Source organism: Symphalangus syndactylus, chromosome 8 (genome assembly GCF_028878055.3).
Source record: "Symphalangus syndactylus isolate Jambi chromosome 8, NHGRI_mSymSyn1-v2.1_pri, whole genome shotgun sequence".
In the NCBI taxonomy this organism is placed as follows: domain Eukaryota; kingdom Metazoa; phylum Chordata; class Mammalia; order Primates; family Hylobatidae; genus Symphalangus; species Symphalangus syndactylus.
The window spans coordinates 63,531,951-63,551,530 of record NC_072430.2 but is presented as its reverse complement, the minus strand read 5'-3'; the positions used below and the strand labels follow the sequence as shown (position 1 = coordinate 63,551,530).

The 19,580-nt window shown below is 35.6% G+C and overlaps 1 long non-coding RNA gene across 1 annotated transcript; it reads right to left on the bottom strand.

Annotated features, from left to right (window-relative positions):
• Positions 1-9,116: 9,116 nt before the first annotated feature.
• Positions 9,117-19,253, bottom strand: LOC134737455 (uncharacterized). Its single transcript, XR_010122369.1, has 4 exons — positions 19,147-19,253; positions 12,510-12,646; positions 11,263-11,587; positions 9,117-10,985 (listed from the first exon to the last, which is right to left on the bottom strand). It is a non-coding gene; the product is annotated as an uncharacterized lncRNA (long non-coding RNA).
• Positions 19,254-19,580: the final 327 nt, after the last annotated feature.

Sequence of the window (19,580 nt, the reverse complement as noted above, 5' to 3'; positions counted from 1 at the left end):
AGGCAGTACCATTCTGGGCATACGACCTGACAAAGAATTCATGATGAAGACACCAAATGCAATTGCAACAAAACCAAAAATTGACAAATGGGATCCAATTAAACTTAAGAGCTTCCGCATGGCCAAAGAAACTATCAAAATAGGAAATAAACTACCTGCAGGATGCGAGAAAATATTTGCAAACTATGCATGTGACAAAGGTCTAATATCCAGCATCTATATGAAACTTAAACAAATTAAGAAGCAAAAAACAAACAACTCCATTCAACCCCCTAAGAAAGTGGGCAAAGGACATGAACAGATACTTCTCAAAAGGAGACATATATACAGGCAACAAGCATATGAAAAAATGCTCAACATCACTAAGCAAGAGAAATGCAAATCAAAACCACAATGAGATACCATTTCACACCAGTCAGAAAGGCTATTACTAAAAAGTTAAAAAATAAATGATTCTGGTGGGGTTGTGAGAAAAGGGAACTCATATATACCACTGAAGGGAGTGTAAATTAGTTCATCCATTGTGAAAAGCAGGGTGGTGATTCCTCAAAAAGCTAAAAACAGAACTACCATTTGACCCAGCAATCCCATTACTGAGTATACACCCAGAGGAATATAAATATTTCTACCATAAAGCCACATGCACACGAATGTTCATTGCAGCACTATTCACAATAACAAAGACATGGATTCATCCTAAATGCCCATCAGTGGTAGACTGGCTAAAGAAAATGTGGTGCATATACACCATGGAATACTATGCAGCCACAAAAAAGAATGACATCATACCCTTAGCAGCAACATGGTGGAGCCGGAGGCCATAATCCTAAGCAAACTAAGACAGGAACAGAAGTCCAAATACCACGTGTTCTCACTTATAAATAGGAGCTAAACAATGAGAACACGTGGACACTAAGAGGGGAACAATCAACACTGGGGCCTACTTGAGGGTGAAGGGTGGGAGAAGAGAGGACCAAAAAATACCTATTGGGTACTACGCTTATTACCTGGGTGATGAAATAATATGTATATCAAACCCCTGTGACATGCAGTTTACCTATATAACAAACTCTGTACATGTACCCCTGAACCGAAAATAACATTTAAAATAAAAAAGAATTTAAATTAGGTCATTCTGTACTAATAAAAAGCACATTTCTCAATGGGAATATGTTATCTACATTAACGTGATAAGTAATTCATAAGGAAAACAATGTCAAAACTAACAGAAACACATTAATAATTAATGGTTGGCAGTTGCTTCTTGATAGATCAAATAGGCAAAAATAAATAAGAATATAAATAGTTTCAATTATGTAATTTAAAATGTTTGTAATAAATATTTACCAAGCTCATTACTCTCATGGTAGAAAATACACTTCTTTTTCAACTATCTAGATAGCTATTCCTCAAAAATTAATTTCACAGCATGTGAAAAAGAAAAATTTATTCCCTAAAGGCATAAATTATGTACTATGTCTTCTAATCACAGTGAAATAAAATAAACAATTGCTAACAATGCATAAACAAATAAACATGTCAAAAACCTTTCTTGGCAATCTAAAATTCTTCACGAGGACAAACTATAAATCACAAATGAGGAAAAAATACAGATATTTTGATACACAGGAACACAAGGACGATCAGTTAGGGTTACATGAGGAATTCTCCAGTAAACTCGGAGTTAACAATAAGGAAGAAGACAGCTCGAAATCCCAGACTAATGAAGAGAAACCAGAGTGGCTGTTGGACAACGAGCCTTGAAAGTAATCACCCTCAATTAGAACAGTTGGCTCCAAATAAACAGGAAATTATAAGCCCCAAATATCTTGATTCGGCCTTATTTAAAATTACCGGTGAAATTATATGTCACAAGGCAAAATGGTATTTAAACTAGAACCATAAAGATGAAAAATATTATTGACACAAACTTTTGTTTTAAAGGTGAAAGAGGTTGAAAAATTTACTTAGAGGAATAAAAAGCCTTAGCCAAGAGGGCAAAGTTTCTGTATCACTTATACTTACGTTTTATTTTGCCATCAAGAGATTTAGTTATTATCTAGTCTGTCTACCAAGAGAAAAAAAGTGTTTCCAGTGATTTTCAAATAATCATCTCCCATGGATTGTAACTTGTGACCTTAGGACTGCGTATGCTTGTTACTGGAAACTGCACTTGTTGGAATGTTTTGTGCTTGAAACATGAATTGGCTCACCAACCTTGTGATAAATAATCCATCAACTATGTCCTCATGGATCTCGTTAAAACTAATCTAACTAGCATATAAACCACAGGTTCTCCCGCAAATTAGAAAGTATATTTTTAGATTTTCTTATAAGACATTTTGCAAATAAAATAGATTTTATAACTCATTCATTTTTAAAATGCAAAGCAAAATATCTCACAGCTCCAAAAAAAATTATTGTCAAGAAGAAAGAAAGTGAATTCCAAGCAAAAACCAGAATAACTAAGATAATATTAGTGCATAGTGAAGAAAGCATATGTTTCTTCTTCTGAAAGAAAAAAGAATAGCAAGTAGAAATTAAAGGAAAAATACAACTGTATAAGAAAGTCAGGGTCTAATTATGAAGTAAACTAAGATATGAATTAATTGTGAACATTCAGTGGAATGCAAGAAAAGACATGGATATTTGCTATTTGATGATATGGACACAACTTTGGACTGACAGAGAAGGAAATGAAGTACCAGCATACTACTTGGCTCCATGAAGAACAATATTTATGTGGTTATAATATTGTTTGTAAGCAACATAAATCTTAAGTTCAAATTATAGAATACATCTGTAAGGAAATCACTCAGAAATTAAATGTAGTTACATAGCAAATTTTGACAACGTGAAATTAAAGATATAAGAGAGTATGGAAAGTGAAAAAAAAGTGTAAGGGCTATTTGCCTACACTAAAGCAGCCAAGAATTTTAAGTTTAAGTATAATGCTTAAAGGTATAATGCAAACCAATGGAACGAGAAAAATAACTTCTAAAATTAGGATGAAGTCTTCATTCCAATATTTGGTTCCTCTGGCATAATAACCAATGACTGCCACTAAGGCAAGGCCTGCTGGTTGATAAACCCATCTATAACCAGAGAGCTTTCAGTCATCCTTTGTGACCTCAATCATAGGGTAAGAACGGACAATCAAAGATCACCAGAAATTAGAAGAAAATCTGCAATATCAAAGAGAAAGGCCAAGAGGAAAAAATATATACTGTTTTTGTAGAAATGGAGAGACCTGGAAAAATCAGATTTAATTAACATCCATAGAGTCACAAGAATATTTTATCCTTCAATTTAAAAATGATGCTAATATCAGATAAAATAAAAACCTTTTAAAATGTTACAAGATGAATGTTGAAACAATTTAATTAAAAACTTTAAAAAATAAAGTTGAATAAATCTCTGAAAGCAGAACTAAAAGATTAAAATGCAGAAAGTGGTGGTGGGAGGTGATAAGATACATAGAAGTTCAATCCAAATATACACAGAATCAATCTAGCAAAGGAGGACAAGGAACTCGAAGAAGAGGAATTATAAAAGATATCACATAAATAAGTTTATCAAGGTTAAAGGGCACATATCATCAAGGTAAGATAATTTACCAAGTTCTGAGTAAGATGAAACAAGAAAGAGCTACACTTATATATATCATTGTGCAGTTTCAAAACTTCAAGACTACAGAAAATATAAAGAAAACTTCCAGAGAGAAATAAAAAAGTTTGTCTTCAAAAGAAAAAAAAAAGATACCTGATGCTAGAAATATTCTTTTTGAGAGGCATGAGGTCAGATACTGGAAAACCACCAAGAAAGAAATATAATCATTTTTTAATAGTGACTCTCTGATGAAAAAGACTTACATGGAAATAACTTATCTTGTTTTGGGTTTTCAAAAAAAATCATAGAAGACATTATGCTTACCAAACAGAGTGTAATTATCTTCCTTGACAATGTCAAATGCAGTGGAGAGAAGTTGGCAGTGGAGAGAAGGAAATATGATGGGTATGGTGAGGGTAAGAACATCCTCATCTCAAGATGGGAGTCAAGAGATACTGTCAATAACAGATGGAATGAGAAATTGAAATAAAACAAAGAAATCATCTTTTATGCTAACCTCATCTTCTCCTTCCTTCTCACCTGGAGAAGGAGAAGACAAGATTAGTATAAAAAAGCTAGATCCATATTCATCATAGCAGAGAGTCAACAGATCGTGTCTATGGGACATGTCTGAGGGACAGCAGTATAATATTCATTTAGATTTAGGGAAATACTTAAAAGAGCAGGTGAAGTACTTATTTGCTGGATATAAGACAGGAAAGAATAATCGAAAAGAAGTAAGCAGAAGAGTTCCTGCGGATCAACAGAGATAGGAATAATTCTTGTTCTATTAGCTGGAAGGGAAAGATGTTGTAACATGTGAGCATCAGGTAGAAGGTGTAATAGGGCTCAATTAGCACTACGCTAACAGCGTCTCTGAGCCCCAACTAACAAAGCCACAAAAGGCTCACAATGATCCAACTAAGTCCAAGTAACTTAACTATATATACAAAATAAAACACTATTTAAAGTACAACAAAATTCTGCAACCAATAATAATAAAAAATTCATTGTCATCCAATTAAAAATTACCATCCATGCAGAGAATGCAGGCAATATGCCTCATAACCAGGAGACAAATCAGTCCATAGAAAAAGACACAGATACGACAGAAATTATATAATTAGACAGAAGACTAAAATGGTATTATAAATATGCCCTGCGTGTTCAAGGTGGTAGAGAAAAATGTGACTATGACATGAAGAAAAACAGGAGATAAAAGAGAATATCTTCTAGGGATAAAATCTACAGTAATCAAGACATTGTGATATTAGCATAAGGTTAAACATATATGTAATGAAACAGGAGAGAGCCCAGATATACAGATGCTCATGTATAAATTTAACTGTTTTTCAACAAAGGTTCCAGGTCATTCAATGGGCAAACAGTAGTCTTTTCATAAACAATGCTAAAATAATTGGACAACTACATATAAAAACAACTTAGGCCCTTATCATCATACACAAAAATTAACTTTAAGTGGCTCATAAATCTGAAGATAAGAGCTAAAACTGTACAACTTCCATAAAAAAACAGAAGAAAATCTTTTTGATCTTGGGTCAGAAAAAAGATTTCTTTGACACAACACAAGAAAAGCACAATCTGTAAAAGAAAAAATTGATAAATAATCTGCATCAAAATTAAGAACATCTGTTCTTTGAAAGACAATGTTAAGAATATGAAAATAGAAACTATAGACTAAGAAACTATATTCATAAAATGTATGTCTGGTCCAAACTTGTATCTAGCATATACAAATAACCCCTATGATTCAATAATAAGACACAACCTAATAAAATTACACAAAAATTTAAATAAACGCCTCATCAAAGAGGATATATGCGTAGCACATAGACACATGAAAAGGTGTTCACCATCATTTGTCATAAAAGAAATACAAATTAAAGCCATTGGATACTCCAACACACACTAGAATGTATAAGATTTAAAAGTCTGCTATACCAAGTGTTAGCAAAGATGTGGACTAACTGAAGCTCTTGTACATTTGTTGTGGGAGTATCAAATAGTATAGATGCCTACCAAAACCTTTTGGTAGTTTCTTTAAAACTTTCATTTACCATATAACCCAGAAATCCAACACCTAAGCATTTACTCAAAAGAATTTAAAACACATGTCCACAAAAGATTTATACAAGAATATTTATAGCAGGTTTATTCATAATAGTCAAAAACTAGAAACAATGCAGATGCCCATCGGCTGAAGAATGGATAAACAAATTGTGGTATATCCATACAGCAGAATACTACCAAGCAATAAAAATAAGTGAGCTACTGATACACACAACAGAGCGACAGGTGATTCTTAAAGTCATACAGAGCTAAAGAAACCAGACACAAAAAACTACATACTGTGTAATTCCTTTTACAGGAAATATTAGAATATTAAAAAACAAAAGTAACAAAAAGTATAAAGGTGGGTGTCAGGGATGGGGTAGAGGAGGGGATCAATTGCAAAGGGGCACAAAGAAATTTTCTTGAGGTGATGGAAATGTTCTATATTCTGATTGCACCAGCAGTTGTAGAACCATAGACATTCATCAAAACTAATCAAACTGTACACTAAATGGGTTAATTTTATCATATGTAAATTATACCTCAACAAAGTTGATTCTAAAAAAAATGGAAGTGAATGTAGAAGCAGGCCTTATGGTAGTATATCATTGTTTCTTATCATTTGTATGTCTATATTTTTATTTCCATGGGCATGCATGACAGCGGCTTAAAAAAAATTAGGCCAGGCGTAGGGGCTCATGCCTGTAATCCTAGCACTTTGGGAGGCCAAGGCAGGCAGATTGCTTGAGCCTAGGAGTTCAAGACCAGCTTGGGAAACATAGCAAAACCTTGCCTCTACAAAAAATATGAAAAATTACCTGGGCATGGTGGCACACACTTGTGGTCCCAGCCACTCAGGAAGCTGAGGTGGAAGGATCACCTGAGCCCAGGAGGTCAAGGCTGCAATGAGTTGTGGATGCCGCCACTGCACTCCAGCCTGGGCAACAGAGTCAGACTCTGTCACAAAGAAAAAAAATTAAAAGAAAGGGGAAAAAATTGAACTTTAACCAGATTAACTTGGACCTTGACATGGTCAATACAATTTGTGTTTTATTTCAGTAAGAAAATAAAATATTCCCCCCAAAACACCCCATAATGTAAAAGTCTCATTCACAAGGGCAAAAACAACCCATATGAAAAAATCTTCCTGAGCTCCATGAAGAAAACTGGACTAATGTAAAGTTACAATACAATCACAAGTTGCTTTTTTAAAAAAATGTACAATATAGTCCTAATGTTTGTCTGGAAAAATGAATATGCATAAATATGAAATGCCTGGATAAATGATTTCTGTCTCACAGAACAAGGATCTTATGTTTTTAAAAAATTATTCTACTCTCTGTGATTTAATATCACGCCCTTATTTGGTAGATTTATATGTGTTTATAGCAATCCTCAGCTAAGTGATCTTGGTTTACAATAGGTTCTTAGAGAGGAATACTGACTTTATATTGGGCAGGATTCTTCCAAATTCATTCTCTCATTACAACATGAGATTTGGATAAACTGCATTTACTTAATGGGCTCAAATTTTAAATATTTAGTTTGTGAACTAGATGACTGTGGAAGGTCAACTTATATATTCTGGAAGATAGAGAAGGCCTTGTTTGAACAAACCTAGAATGTGCAAATTTGTTTGTCAATATAGCCAAAATCTCCTCCAAATAATGGGAGTTTAAGAGTTTATGAATCAACCTGAACAGCTTGCTGACGATCATTTAATAGACTGTGTGGGAAATTGAGTTTACTTCAAATTTATGAACTGATGGAGCTATTCCCTATAATGATTAACAATGAGTCATAGAAGAAACCAAGGGTCATTCTCAGGCACATGCACCTAATGTCAGGTGTGGAGAGAGTGAGAACAGTTGTAGAAGAGGGAAAGGTCTCATGACATCTGTTAGCTAATTTTCATTTTTAAAGTGAAGACACAGACTGGAAAAATTTTAAGGTGAACTTAGTACCTAAAACATCTCCAAAATGGGTGCTTTGTGAAAAGCCTGGGTCACAATCCCCGAAAGATTATTATTAATGTAAGAAAGCAATAACTCAGAGGAAGCTGTAATAATATCACAATATGTTTACTTAATTTGGGGGCTCAGAATATAAGTGCAGGGAATATAGGGTGGTTGAACACATTTCTCTGATAATTAATGTTTTTACCTGAAAAACACATCATACACACATTCCAAGGCCCAGATGTGAAACACTTAGAAAGGTACTATATAAAAGTAACTGAAGCAAATATAATAGCAGATGCTTAAATAGAAAGAAGACATAGAACTGATCTTCCAAAAGTGACTTTTGAAATGCAGTCAACATTAAGCATGCTTAAAAGGAATAATTAATGAAATGAATGATATTTACTTAGAGTTTGTTCAATAAATATTTGTCCCAAAAATGTTGACTGAGCATCTGTTATATGCAGGGACTGCAGTAAATACCTTAAAAACACAATCTCATTCCAACCACAAGAATCCAATCAGAGAGGTAAGTAGTATTATTTTCCATATTTTGTACAAAAAGAAACCAAACATAACAAGTGTAACAATCCATCCAAGTTCACACCACCAATTAGCAGTGGAGTTGGAATTCAAACCCAAGTATTCTGGTACAAAGAATACAAGCATTGACTGCTAAGCTGAAAAATATTATTAGGTCAAATCCAACCTATTCCATGAATAATTGTTTTAAAATCTGAACAAATATAGCATAAACTCTAAGGTTTTTAAATTTTGTTTTTTGAGCAAAAAATAAATTTTCGTTAAACATTTCTAATAATAAACCTTTTGGGTTAATGTCTCATGTAGAGTAAACAGAAAATGACCCAAAGCTCCTTCTGCTCCTTTTTACAAAGAAATGTTATTTAAGAAATATCAATCAGCTCATAATTATTAAGTTCTCATTTCTGCACTTTTGTACCACAGTTCATCCCTAAATTAAACACTGCAAAGAACATATATACACTAAGAGGAATTTATAATCTAAAATAAGAGGAAACAAATATGCAGTCATGCATCAGTTAACTGGGACACATTCTAAGAAATGAGTTGTTAGGGGATTTCATCATTGTGTAAACATCAGAGTGTACTTACACAAATTTAGTGTTGCCTATTACACACCTAGGCCATACGGTATAGCCTATTGCTCCTAGCTATAAACATGTATAGCATGTTATCATACTGAATACTGTAGCAATTGTAACACAATGGTATTTGTGTATCTAAACACATCTAAACATAGAAAAGGTACAGTAGAAATACAATATAAAAGACAAAAAAAATGGCAACCTACATAAGGCACTTACCAGGAATGGAGCTTGCAGAACTGGAAGTTGCAGTCGTTTAGTGAGTGAGTGGTGAGTGAATGCTAAAGCCTAGGACATTATTGTATATTGCTGTAGACTTTATAAACACTGTACACTTGGACTACACTAAATTTATAAAAAAGTTTTATTTATTCAATAATAATTAACCTTAGCTTAATACAACTCTTTTACTTTATAAACTTTCTAATTTTTGTAAACTTTTTGACCCTTTTGTAATAACACATGGCTTAAAACACAAACACATTATACAGCTGTCCAGAATGTTTTATTTGTTTATAATATTATTCTATAAGCTGTATTCTACTTTTAGTTTTTTTGTTTTACTTTTGAAACCTTTTGCTAAAAATTAAGATACAAACACACACATTAGCCTAGGCCTACACAGGGTCAGGATCATCAATATCACTGTCTTCCATTTCCACATCTTGTCCCACTGGAAGGCCTTCAAGGGCAATAACACGCATGGAGCTGTCATCTCCTATGATAATAACGCCTTCTGGAATTCCTCCTGAAGGACCTGCCTGAGGGTGTTTTACAGTTAACTTTCTTTTTGTAAGTAGAAGGAGTGCATTCTAAAATAATGATAAAAAAGTATGGCAGAGTAAATACATAAGCCAGTATCATAGTCATTTATTATCATTATCAAGTATTGTGTACTATGAGTAACTGTATGTGCGATACTTTTATACAACTGGAGGCACAGGTTTGTTTACACCAGCATCACCACAAACACATAAGTAATGCATTATACTACCATGTTAGGGCAACTACAATGTCACTAGGCAATAGGTATTTTTCAGCTCCATTATAATCATATGGGATCACCATCATACCATGTGGTTCATTGTTGACTGAAACGTTGTTAGGTAGCACATGACTGTACATGAAATGATTAGAAATGACACTGGAAATAATTGTCTAAATGATCTGCCTAAACAGCTGGCAAATACAACTGGATACAAATAGCACCTTGTATAGAACAGTGATTCTCAAAGTGTGGTCCAAGGAAGCCTGGGAATCCCCAAAACTCTTTCAGGAGGTCCTCAGGATCAAAGTCATTTTCTTAAAGTTTAATTCTCATTCCGTTATGAGCATAGAGAGGTATTTTCCACTACTGTGTGGTTGGAATGTGAATTCCTAGTTTTCCCAATCCCCACCAAGTGGTAAATCTTAGGGTAAAACCACACTATTGGTTGGGCTCTCAAAGTTAATTAAAATGGTCTCTGCACAGCTGTGCACACACTCCAAAATCTGTGATAGCAAATGCTCTTATCTTCTCTAGTGGTTCTCCAATTTGAATGTGCTGGAGAGGTTGCCAAAACATATTGCTGAGCCCCATTCCCAGATATCCTGATTCAGTAGGTCTATGGTGAGTGCTGAGAATCACTGTCCTCAGCCGTAGGCCAGCCAGACTCTCACCCCTGTCCATCTGGAGGGGCCTCAGATGGTAAAACGGAGTGTGTGACCTATTCTAACCTATTCAGCTTCTCACGGTTTGTCCTCAGACATTGTTCTTTCAAAGCTCTCTGCCTGGATACAACTGCTCTCAGATAAGTACTCATGGAAAAATTTTTGAAACATTTGGCTTTAAAGTTCTTTCTAGAAGTTCACACATTGGAAACCTTAGTTGAAGTTGGACAGTTTAGTCTTGAAATGATTCATCGGAACTGTAAAGTTATGCAGGTGAAGCCCTTGGAGCAAGGCAAATATCTGGGAGACACCCTCAAATCCTGTTTCAGTCTGTAAAAGAGGTAAGTGTTTCAACAAAAATATGATCTGTAGTTGCTAAGGATATGCTTTCTGCAATACTCTAAAGGATGTGCTGCACCCAACGGAATTCTATGAGGCAGAGAAGTCTTTGAGGTCCTGTTGTCCTAACAGAACACTTGCCAGTATCCTGACAGAATTAGGAAGTCACTTTGAGCTGCCCTCCAGACAGGAGTGCACGCACACAAAGGAAGGCTTCATCTGAAATCTTAAGCAAAGAAAAGTGAAGTGAGGAAAGTGGAACATTAAACTTTAGAACTGGCAAGTAGCAACGGTTTGCAACCTTGAAGATATTTAACCAAGAGTTGAAATTTCACAAAAGTACGTTTTTGACAACTAAATGCCCCCCAAAGGTGAAGATTGTTCCTGGAAAAAAATCTAAAATGCAGTTATTTAACCCAGGTTATTGGCCACTAAAATCATATATGCCAAAATTCGGGGAAGAAAAAATAGTCTGAAGAAAAGAGAGAAAGAAGAGAACTTACCTCGGTAGAAGGAACGTTCTCATTCTTTAAATGCACTGTAGTCGTAGAGCCATTTTCCTTGTGTCTCTCCTTAGTGATGTGTCTTTCCTTGTGTCTCTTCTTAGCATTTCCATTGAGAGATCTTCCTTCTCTAACTCTTTTAGGTTTCTATAAAGCTTTTAGCCATCAAGCAATGACATTTTGCTTCAATTTTTTATATTTACCTTTTCTTAGATCTGAAAATCTCAGTTGTTTCTAAACCAAGAACTTTGCAAGGATTCCAAAGCCACTCAGGGCTTGTTCATTAAATTCATCCAAGCTTGTTCACCAGGAGACCATAGGGTGCCTGTGAGGTAAAACATAATCTATGAGATGTTTTGGGAGGAAAGGATGATGCAACTGATGTGGATTGTGCCCCAAAAGGGTCTTATAAGTGGTTTGGTTGAAGAAATAAGTTGCCTATGTGTATGATGATGACATACAAGTGATTCTTGCTGCAAGAGAGGTAAACACAGGTGCAATGAGAGTTGAGGGATGGGAGTGGAGGTCACCAAAGACTTTGAGAAACAGGGTACATCTAAACTGAGCTTTGGAGAATAGTGAAGTGCAGAGATAATGGTGGCAGGGGATGCAGTGAGGGGAGGTCCTGCATAGCTGAAATTTCAGTTTTGCCAAATTTGTCTGTGACAGTATGCATGTGCAATGCAAATACAGCCAATACCCCCAGAATCTCCCTGTGAGTCAGATCATCTTATTTATATAGCAATCCCCAAAATATTTTTTTAAAACTTCAGTAACTTTGTCTGGAAGTATCTGGGGAGGTTTTTCCTCTCCGTACTGGATATTCAATTTCCTAGTGTGAAATCCAATGCACCAGAAGTCAATCCATGTTTTTGCCTTCTTTGGAATAAATTATTGAAAAGAGCCATGCTGAGATTTATATTACTTGTATACAAACATTGCATTTGAGATGGGAAAGACTACTACAAATCTGGCTGGATCTAGACTCTTTTAGGAGAATAACGGAGAAATCATCCCAATGTAAATGTAATATCTTCGGGTCTGGCTCAGCTATGCATTTACAGTTGAATGGTTTGAAATTCCCTATCATAGAGGAAAAACACTAAATGAAAAAGAAGAGAGAAACAGATTTTTTAAAAAGGGAGGAAAAATACAACAAGATGAAGAAGAAATTTGGAAATGAGGCAAGCATAAAGGAGTCAGGGAGAGAGATGGAGAAGGGGAGATAGGGTTGGATGACAACAAACCGTTTTAAAACAATGCAAACCCTCTGCCTGCCACTATAATGGAAAGTGCCACGGACTCTTCTAGGTTTCTTCCCATGGGTACACCCATTATCAGGACTCCAAACAGTCTGTCTGGCCCAGCCTTTGGCATTCCTGTCCTGTGGGATAGAGGGAAGACAGACACAAAATGCATGGGCTGGAGGAGGCGATGCATGCCAGAGGCGCCTGCGAGGATTGGGGGAAACAGACCACGCTGGTCCAAAGAGCCAGACACCTGTGTAAACTGCAGGAAGCTGAGAGGAGCCCAGCTGAGCTGATGGAGACACCACATGCAGGCGGTTTTAGGAGTCAAAGTCACACAGAGACAAGGGCGCATGCACACACACACACACACACACATCACACGCACACACTCACTCAATCAGGGAAATAAGTAAAGGCAGGCTGACCCAGAAAAGGGCAGAGAAACATTGAGAGGAAAAAGAAACATTCAGATAGGGAAATGTATCCCCCAAAAAAGTATCTCAAGGGATATGGCTATTTCTAAATGCCCTTGTTTTGCATTTTCATATAGATTTACTTGCTATGTCAAAAAAGTCTAAGTGACACCTTTCAGTAGGTTAACGGTACAGAGTTAATTAAACTTACTAATTTGTCAAATGTCTGGACAGATAAGAGCTTACATAAACAACATCTACGAGTGTTTTATAATATACCTGTGGACAGGCCCTACCCGTGACCTACTGAATCAGAATTTCAGAGCATAAGGGCGAAATCACAGGTAATATTGACACCCACTTCCTCTTAAGGGCTACTGAGAGATTGGGAGTGGATTGCATTTCATTTAAAGAAACACACAGCCTGTCTCTGGGAGACGAAACTGTTAACCTGCTCTGTGTTTTAATCCATTTATGCTGGAGGTTGGAAATCTTCTGTGTGAAAAATCAGACCTTGGCGATGACCCTGAGCAGTAGGAGATACATAACTCCCACAAGCTTAGTGTTCCAAAAATGGAACACTAGGCATAAATGGGCTAAAAGGAACACTTACAATGCACACACAAACATACAGAGGGGAAAAAGATAATAAAAGGATCTTAAAATTCGAATTGTTAGAAAAAGAATATACAATATCAACAAGTTAACTCCAAGGACTTTCACAAATGCCCTAATTTAATATCATTAAAGTGTAGTAATTCTCATCTTAGAATATTTATTCTCATATTTTGGGTTACCCTGAGCATATTATAAGAAAGTGCTTCCTAAAGTGTGATTTGTGGTTTACTAATACCCTAGAAGCTCCTTGGGGGAAAAAGTTAAAGGAAATGGAGAACTTTACATATTTTTTCCCAGCATTCCCACACATATACCAATTACCACAATCCAATCTGTATTAGCAGCTAAGATATTTTTTAAAACTTATTTAACTTTATTTTAAAAAGCATTTTCCAAACTTATGTGTCCATAGAATCAGTTTTCAATATAATGCCTACGCGTATCATGAGAAACTAGTGTTACAAGGAATTCACTTTGTTAAAAGCACTAGATTCTTGTATCAAAACAGGTAACTGGTCACCAACCAGTCAAAGCTTCCTTATTTTTTAAAGAATCAAAGCCCAATGACTTATAAAATTATCGTTAGAGAGTATAGCAAACACATAAGCCTATGTTAAAAGCAAATGTGCTATTAGATTGGCGCGAAAGTGATGGCAAAAACGACAACTACTTTTGCACCAACCCCAGCATTCAGTATTTTACATATGCTAAGTTCCTGGCCCACCTTAGGTGAAGATCAAACTAAATTATTTTCTAGTACATTTAAAAAAAACAAAAAACAAAGCAAAACAAAAATGCTTCCTGAGGAATTTGAGCTAAACACAGCTCATGGGCATATAAGACCAGAAGATACTTCCAACTGATATCCAGAAGTAAATTTTAAGCTAAGGACTGACTACAGTGAAAGCCACTAGTAGGAAAGTTAGCTCGGATGAGCCTCTTCTCGGATGGTCAAGGATGCCCTGCTGCCTGTGCAGATGTTGTCCAGGGAGGAATCTGGCCCTGGGCCCTTCACATCACAGCCTGTCCTTATCCCTTCCACAGAGCCAGCACATAGGAGGATGACTGGGAGATAAGTCACGTTAGCTATTGGTGAAAACACTGAGTTGATTCATAACTGCATAATTCACCAGCTCATACACATCTGTGACATAAGCAATGCTAGCTTGATAGAAAGGCCCTCAGAGATCCTCTGAAGGTGGGGTAAATCTGGTTTCAGCAAGGAACTCAGGATGTTAGACAGAAGTCTCATGAGGGGAATTGGGAAGATGGAAAGTTAACAAGAAAGGTCAGAATATACAAGCTTTTATTTCTAGATCTAATGAGCCTAGGTGGGGGTGGGGGTGGGGAACTCTCTAAGTCATTTCCGAGTGGCATATATAAATGGTACTGTAAAATGAGCAAATAAAATAATTTTTAATTGGTCTTTTCATTATGGCGGGCAGCTTTTCCACACGGTTTTGGAGCCAGTGGTTGCTAGGAAATATGAGAGAATGAGGAAGTGAACTGTAAGTGGTATCTGGGGTGTGTGCAAGATAGGGAGGGGTAGGCAAGATGAGCTCACGTAACTAAATGTAACTAAATACGTTTCTTGTCCATGGTTGATTTGGCACCATTTTAAATCTTTATTTTGAAATTTCCAAAGCACATCTCTTTAACTTGGTTTTAGAAGATGAAACCTAATATGCATTCTTTTAAAACTCAGTATCCACACCGTGGATAGTGGCAATGAGGGAGAACAATTCAGCATGAAAATAATAAAAATTTCCACTGGGTGGTTTATCAGGTCAAGGTTCTCTTCACTAAGTCTCAGTTTTCCTAATAGAAACAGGTGTGGTTTTATTCTGAAATAAAAATATCAAATAATCTTCTAAGAGCGACAAAGCTACATACTGTGGCTTGGTGATTCTTACTGCCCGCATTCTTTCCCAAAACCTCTCCTCTGTTCCACTCCTGAATATTTCAGCAGAGCACTAAGCCCACAGCTGGGGAAATCAGAGCATAACAGCTGAGTCCTCTGGGTGCTAAGAAAAATAACAACCACTGCCACCACCACCACCATCTCAGGAATGGAAATGTGATGCTGGTTTTCGAGGCATTCTCTGCGTGAAATATGCCACAGACACTGACCTACGTGTAGTTCTCCCATATGGTCTCATTAGCTGTCAGAAGCGTTCTTGCTAAGGACAGGGATAAAGTTTGTATTTCTTCTGAATTCATTGGGTTACCCAAACTTACATTTGAGAAGAGTGAAACTGTAAAGAAGTATATATATTGATTTGTATAATATTTGTTTGGGAAATATTGTTAACTATACTAGGAAAATCACAAAGAAGTATGTATAAGATCTGATTTTGTTAAGAGTATCCTTTTCTCCATGAAAAATATATTATATGTAATAAGCCACTAAAATAACAGTCACTATGCATCAGTTTTTATTGAGGTATCAATAGGACAGATTCAGAGTGAATGTAAGAGAGGCCTCCATAATTTCTGACTTTAGAAATGAAATGGTCAAATATTAGCTTCATAATTCTAAGTCACTAGCCAAAAGGCCCCTTACTCACATTGAAAATATAAAGGGGTCAGATAGCGAAGAGAGTTTTCAAGTAGATAATTCTTTCTACAGTTGTTGCTGAGCTTCAATTGTCCCTTACCCAAAAGGAGGGGGAGTTAGGATATGCTACCTCCTTCACCTCCAGCCATGTGAGGATAGACTTCCATGAGATCACTTAGAGAGATGTAAATATATTCCTTATTTTTGGGGGAGCACAGAATAACTAACATGCCCTGAGAATGTTAAGATGCCCTGATGCATTGGGATGGAAATAGCTGCATTAGAGTTAGTCTGTACTCCCAGAATTTGTTGGGGAAAAGCCTGGACCAGAGGTGGACCACATCTGGGAGCGAGCCAGGAAAGGGTTGTCTTGGGTCCTGTAAAATAAAAGCTTCTTGAGCAACCTTGTCCAATCCACGGGCCACATGTGGCCCAGGAAGGCTTTGAATGAGGCCCAACACAAATTCGTAAACTTCCTTAAAGCATTATGAGACATTTTTGCAAATTTTTTACCTCATCAGCTATCATTAGTGTAGTGTATTTTACGTGTGGTCCAAGACAATTCTTCTTCCAGTGTGCCCCAGGGAAGCCAAAAGATTGGACACCCCTATTCTAGAGGTACAGAGGGACTGAGCACCAATAAGCTGAAGGTAGACATTGGATTTCTAGAAGTGGTACAAGCAAACCTCCCCAATAGAACTACATACAGTCCTCAATGATGGAAATCTCCAAACAACTGCAAAAGGGGGGAAGAAGGAGTCAGCCTTAACTAACATGACACACTAGAACATTTTCAAGATTGAAAATGGGTGCTATAATAATTATTGTGGGACAGTAAATATAAAAAAGCACTGCCCCCATGCAAACTGGAAAGAATTGTCATCCTAATTTTAACTATCTGCTGCTTAGACAGCCTCATGCCAAATGACAACACAATCTTGCTATTTAAGATTTTGCCCTATCCCCCTTCACTAGATTAGGTAGGGATGAGGACTCTTATGAGAAAAAAATAAACTGCAAGTGAAAAACAGGACTGCAACCCTTATTCCCAAGAGTTATTCAGTTTTCTGTTATTTAGTTTTAAAACTTAACGGGATTTTTAATTTAGTGTTTTGTTATTAATTTCTAATTGTACTGTAGTATATTTAGAGAATGTAGTCCGCATGATGTGGATTAATTGAGGCTTTTTGGTGGTTTAGTACAAAGTATACTTTTGTAAATGCTGCATGTATGCTTGAAAAAAAGTAGTAGTCTCTATTTGCTGGAGTTGAATTCCACATGCATCCAGTAGCTTACATTTACCCATTGTATTTTGGGGGGTCTTAAAAATTTCTGTTTGTTTTTCATATGCTTTAATTTATTATTTTCTGAGAAGTATGTATTAAGACCAGCTAAAATTTATGATTGATTTCACTCTGTAGTTCTGTCAATTGTTGCTTGTATATTTTAAGATGACATTGTTAGGAGCATGTACATTAATGGTAGATATGTCATAAGGAACATCTTAAAAGAAGCCAGGGAAAAGCAGAGTTTCTTCAAAGAAGTAGTCAATAGACTGAGAGCTGACAATAATGGAAGCCACAAAAGTAGAATATATTTAAAGTACTGAAAAAATAACTGTTAACATAGAATTTTATATGCAGTGAAATTACGTTTCAAAATGAGGATAAAAGAATTTTTAGACAATAAAACTAAGAGAACTTTGTTACCAACATCCCTGAACTAGAGGAAATTCTAAAGACATATCCCCAGCAGAATGAGAATACTCCTAGATGGAAGGTCTTAGATGTAAGAAGGAATAAATAGCAGAGTACTAAAAACGTGTCAATTGAAACAAACATTGAGGTAATAAAGAATAATAATAATATCATGTAGGGTTATGAAGAAGATAGCATTAAAATATATTATTTCAATAGCACTTATGGTGGGAGAGCCATCATCGAGAAAAAGTATTACAAGATTCTTATATTATCAAGAAGGATAATAAATATATTAACAAAATTGTATTTATAAGTTAAAAATAAAAGTTAAAAACTTCAGGGTAACTCATAAAGGAATTAAAATATAACATCTCCAAATTCATAAAGAAAAAGATATTCAATCACCCCAAAAAGCAAATGAGGTGAGAAGAGGAGGGGAAAATACAGTGCAAAAAATAAGAAGCCAGAAGTTAAAGAGATTATCAGAGTTTAGGAAAGAGGAAGTAATTTGAGAGGTAACAAAAATCAATGAAGTTGAAAAAAACCAGCAAAAATCAATGAATCAAAGAAGTGGTTCTTTTAAAAGGTAATAAAAGTCCCACCAGCAAGATTGACAAAGAAAAAAGAGAAGATACATATTGCAAATGTCAGAAGTAAAACAATGGTTATCACTTTAGGCCCAAATTAGACAACTTAGATGAAATAGACTAATTCCTAGACAAGTATGAAACATCGCAATTTGCCAATAGGAAATAGATAATTTTAATAGACCAATAGCTATTAAGAAAATTGAATTCATAATTTTAAAACTCCCAGAAATCTCTAAGTCCAGATGATTTCCATGGATAATTCTACCAAAAGTTTAAATGAAAATTAACACTAATTCTACACAATCTCTTCCAGAAAACAGAGGAGGCTGACTCTTCTGAACTCCTTCAGTGATCCCTGCATTATCTTGATATCAAAACCAAAGATGTTACACACACACACACACACACACACGATCTACAGGTAAACATCCCTCATGAATATGGATGCCAAAATTCTTAATAAAGTATTAGCAAATAGAACTGAGAAACATATGAAAATAATTATATATGACCAATGGGGTTTATCCAGAAATGTAAGCTGGTTCACTACTTGAAAATTAATCAGTGTAATCTACTATATTAATTGGCTAAAGGAGAAAAATCATTTGCTAATATCAATCCACACACAAAAAAAATTTAGCAAAATCTAACACCCACTCATGATTTTAAACATTTCAGAAAAATAGCAATGGAGAGAGATTCCTCAACTTGATAAGGAGCACCTACAAAAAAACCTACAGCCTATGTTATACTTACTGGTGCAAGACTGAATGCTTTCTCCTCGAGACTGAGAACAAAAGAAGGATCCTCTCTCATCATTTTTATTCAGCACAGTGGTGAAAGTTCCATCCAGTGCAGTCAGGCAACAAAAGGAAATAAAAGGTACACAGAAATCAAAGGAAGAAATAAGAGTGTCTCTACTTAAAGACATGATTGTCTACATAGAAAATTCAAAGGAATCTTTAAAAATATGTATATTCCTGGGAGTAGTAACTGAGTTCAGTAAGGATGCAAGATATAAAATAAATAAACAAAAATTGGTTGTGTTTCTGTATATTAACAATAAAAACACAGCTAATAAAATTAAAAATACAATACCATTTACAGTAACTCAAAATAAAGAGACCCTTAGGAGTAAATCTGACAAAAGAGGTTTTGAACTTACATGTTGAAAACTGTAAAATGTTGAT